Below are 5,000 nucleotides of genomic sequence, written 5' to 3'. Positions count from 1 at the left end.
TAGACTGCATCCAATTTGTTGAGTAGGGTATTGGAGGCTATTTTGTAAATGACATCGCCAAAGTCGAGGATTGGTAGGATGGTCAGTTTACAAGGGTATGTTTGGCAGCATGAGTGAAGGATGCTTTGTTGCGAAATAGGAAGCCAATTCTAGATTTAACTTTGGATTGGAGATGTTTGATATGGGTCTGGAAGGAGAGTTTACAGTCTAACCAGACACCTAAGTATTTGTAGTTGTCCACGTATTCTAAGTCAGAGCCGTCCAGAGTAGTGATGTTGGACAGGCGGGTAGGTGCAGGTAGCGATCGGTTGAAGAGCATGCATTTAGTTTTACTTGTATTTAAGAGCAATTGGAGGCCACGGAAGGAGAGTTGTATGGCATTGAAGCTTGCCTGGAGGGTTGTTAACACAGTGTCCAAAGAAGGGCCGGAAGTATACAGAATGGTGTCGTCTGCGTATAGGTGGATCAGGGACTCACCAGCAGCAAGAGCGACCTCATTGATGTATACAGAGAAGAGAGTCGGTCCAAGAATTGAACCCTGTGGCACCCCCATAGAGACTGCCAGAGGTCCGGACAGCAGACCCTCCGACTTGACACACTGAACTCTATCAGAGAAGTAGTTGCTGAACCAGGCGAGGCAATCATTTGAGAAACCAAGGCTGTCGAGTCTGCCGATGAGGATATGGTGATTGACAGAGTCGAAAGCCTTGGCCAGATCAATGAATACGGCTGCACAGTAATGTTTCTTATCGATGGTGGTTAAGATATCGTTTAGGACCTTGAGCGTGGCTGAGGTGCACCCATGACCAGCTCTGAAACCAGATTGCATAGCAGAGAAGGTATGGTGAGATTCGAAATGGTCGGTAATCTGTTTGTTGACTTGGCTTTCGAAGACCTTAGAAAGGCACGGTAGGATAGATATAGGTCTGTAGCAGTTTGGGTCAAGAGTGTCCCCCCCTTTGAAGAGGGGGATGACCGCAGCTGCTTTCCAATCTTTGGGAATCTCAGACGACACGAAAGAGAGGTTGAACAGGCTAGTAATAGGGGTGGCAACAATTTCGGCAGATAATTTTAGAAAGAAAGGGTCCAGATTGTCTAGCCCGGCTGATTTGTAGGGGTCCAGATTTTGCAGCTCTTTCAGAACATCAGCTGAATGGATTTGGGAGAAGGAGAAATGGGGAAGGCTTGGGCGAGTTGCTGTTGGGGGTGCAGTGCTGTTGTCCGGGGTAGGAGTAGCCAGGTGGAAAGCATGGCCAGCCGTAGAAAAATGCTTATTGAAATTCTCAATTATGGTGGATTTATCAGTGGTGACAGTGTTTCCTATCTTCAGTGCAGTGGGCAGCTGGGAGGAGGTGTTCTTATTCTCCATGGACTTTACAGTGTCCCAGAACTTTTTTGAGTTAGTGTTGCAGGAAGCAAATTTCTGCTTGAAAAAGCTAGCCTTGGCTTTTCTAACTGCCTGTGTATAATGATTTCTAGCTTCCCTGAACAGCTGCATATCACGGGGGCTGTTCGATGCTAATGCAGAACGCCATAGGATGTTTTTGTGTTGGTTAAGGGCAGTCAGGTCTGGGGAGAACCAAGGGCTATATCTGTTCCTGGTTCTAAATTTCTTGAATGGGGCATGTTTATTTAAGATGGTTAGGAAGGCATTTTTAAAAAATATCCAGGCATCCTCTACTGACGGGATGAGATCAATATCCTTCCAGGATACCCCGGCCAGGTCGATTAGAAAGGCCTGCTCGCAGAAGTGTTTCAGGGAGCGTTTTACAGTGATGAGTGGAGGTCGTTTGACCGCTGACCCATTACGGATGCAGGCAATGAGGCAGTGATCGCTGAGATCTTGGTTGAAGACAGCAGAGGTGTATTTAGAGGGGAAGTTGGTTAGGATGATATCTATGAGGGTGCCCGTGTTTAAGGTTTTGGGGAGGTACCTGGTAGGTTCATTGATTACTTGTGTGAGATTGAGGGCATCAAGTTTAGATTGTAGGATGGCTGGGGTGTTAAGCATGTTCCAGTTTAGGTCGCCTAGCAGCACGAACTCTGAAGATAGATGGGGGGCAATCAGTTCACATATGGTGTCCAGAGCACAGCTGGGGGCAGAGGGTGGTCTATAGCAGGCGGCAACGGTGAGAGACTTGTTTTAGAGAGGTGGATTTTTAAAAGTAGAAGTTCAAATTGTTTGGGTACAGACCTGGATAGTAGGACAGAACTCTGCAGGCTATCTTTGCAGTAGATTGCAACACCGCCCCCTTTGGCAGTTCTATCTTGTCTGAAAATGTTGTAGTTTGGAATTAAAACTTCAGAATTTTTGGTGGTCTTCCTAAGCCAGGATTCAGACACAGCTAGAACATCCGGGTTGGCAGAGTGTGCTAAAGCAGTGAATAGAACAAACTTAGGGAGGAGGCTTCTAATGTTAACATGCATGAAACCAAGGCTATTACGGTTACAGAAGTCGTCAAAAGAGAGCGCCTGGGGAATAGGAGTGGAGCTAGGCACTGCAGGGCCTGGATTCACCTCTACATCGCCAGAGGAACATAGGAGGAGTAGAATAAGGGTACGGCTAAAAGCTATGAGAATTGGTCGTCTAGAACGTCTGGAACATAGAGTAAAAGGAGGTTTCTGGGGGCGATAAAATAGCATCAAGGTATAATGTACAGACAAATGTATGGCAGGATGTGAATACAGTGGAGGTAAACCTAGGTATTGAGTGATGAAGAGAGAGATATTGTCTCTAGAAACATCGTTGAAACCAGGAGATGTCATTGCATGTGTGGGTGGTGGAACTAATAGGTTGGATAAGGTATAGTGAGCAGGACTAGAGGCTCTACAGTGAAATAAGCCAATAAACACTAACCAGAACAGAAATGGACAAGACATATTGACATTAAGGATAGGCATGCTTAGTCGAGTGATCAAAAGGGTCCGGTGAGTGGAGAGGTTGGTTGGTGATTTAGACAGCTAGCCAGGGCATCGGTAGCAAGCTAGCATAGGATGGAGGTCTGTTAGCCACCCCTTACGTTCCGTCAGTAGATTAGTGGGGTTCCGTGTGGTAGAGGGGATTAATCCAAATCACACAACAACAACAAAAATAAAAACAATAGATATAGTTATAGAGGCCCAAGAAGAAAATATAATAATAATAATTTAAAAAAATAATTTAAAAAAAAAAAAATAATAATAATAATAATAAAAAAATTGTCCGATTGTCTATTCAGATAGCAGCCGGTAAGACAGCTAACGGTTAGCAGGCCGCAGATGGGCGTTCAGGTAACGTCGCGACGGAGGAGCCGGCCGAATAACTCCTTCGGGTAGATAACGTCGGCAGTCCAGTTGTGAAGGCCCGGTGGGGCTCCGCGAAGGCAGTAAAACGGGTCCGGATAGGTGACTGCAGCCCAGGTGTGATTGATGGAACTCAGGAGTGATTGACGGAGCTTGCTAGCTCCGATGGTCACACGGATAGCAGCTAGCTAGCTGTGAGATCCGGGTATGAATGTCCAGGGACATGGAGAGAAAAATTGGTCCGGTATGTTCCGTTCCGAGCCGCGCTGCGCCGTACAGAACTGGCGATAGATTTTCGAGCTAAAGGATAGCTGATGACCACAAAACGATTTGCCAGTAAAGGAGCTAACTAGCTTCTGAACTAGCTTCTGGATTAGCTTCTGGCTAGTTTCAGGCTAGCTTCTTGGAGTTTCTGGCTAGCTTCTTGGAGGATTACAGATCTGAGGTAAATAATACTTTTTTATAAATATACATTGGTGAGGGCGGGTTGCAGGAGAGTGTTTTGAAGATGAGTTGATGGAAAATAAAAATAAAATGTATGTGAAAAAAGTTGTAAATATATATATATACAGGACACGACAAGACGAGGACAAAAGACGTCTGAACTGCTATGCCACCTTGGAGACCCTTGATAGATGTGTCCATGTTGTGTACCGCAATAATTCAGCAATACAGAGATTTGTCCGTTTTTTTATTTCACATGTATGAATCAAAGCCTTTATTATGCAGTTTTTATGTGATGATTTTGGATACTTTTGGCGAACTTTTAGAAAGGGCTACAGATTTTGCAGAACCTCATGATGTCTTACAACTTGAAATATGTGGAGATAGTCTGCAAAACACAGTATCTCTTGTTTATTACCCAATGGCGAAGCAGATCTTGAACAATTTATAGCTTTGCTGGAGCGCCTTGTTCAATCTAATTTACCCATCATAGCTGATAGGACCCTAGAACTTGTTGTACAAATAGTTCACCAACTCCTAGGCAGAGGGGTTCAGAGAAGGAAACTTGATAGTCTCATGCAATAAGAAATCATAAACAATAAGAAGGCATCTCATAAACGTTAACAATCCTGGTAATCAGTTATGCTGTGCAATAGGCCTATCACATTTACTCAACCCTGGATGTACTGATCTAGAGGCTTTACAAAAAGGCTAGGGAGCTCCAAAATTTCATCGGTCTAGGTAGACAGGAGGCTGTGGCTTTCTCTGACATAGTCGAATGTGAAACATTTCTGAACATCAAGATTGTGGTTTTGTACCAGTAGTAGAGCTAATTCAGCTCTTTTTGAAATTCCCAGAACATTCCAGAACTGTACTTTTATGTGCAAAACGCCCATTATTATGCTATTACCAACATCAGAGATTTTTTAGGAGCACCATATGTGTGTCCATCATGTCATACAGGCTACACACCCGAAAGGGGGGGAACTCTTGTCTTTACAACTGTTCAGTATGTCAGGATGAAAAATGTCCGATGCAACCCTTAACCCTAACACCCTGTGCGGATTGTCAATGCACATGTCGTTCGGGCCTACTGCTACGAAAACACAAAATTGAAACTGGCACTACAAGGCATGTAAATCTGTAAGCAGTTGTGACATTAACAAAAAATATCCAAAATGCCATTGCAATTACAACCTTAAAATAGTCAACCCCGAACCTCACGTGTGTGGGATCATACATTGGCCCAATCTGTAAAGAGCCTTTGAAAAGCA

The sequence above is a fragment of the Oncorhynchus kisutch genome, linkage group LG5, assembly GCF_002021735.2.
Source record: "Oncorhynchus kisutch isolate 150728-3 linkage group LG5, Okis_V2, whole genome shotgun sequence".
NCBI classification, from domain to species: domain Eukaryota; kingdom Metazoa; phylum Chordata; class Actinopteri; order Salmoniformes; family Salmonidae; genus Oncorhynchus; species Oncorhynchus kisutch.
This window is presented reverse-complemented; position numbering follows the sequence as displayed.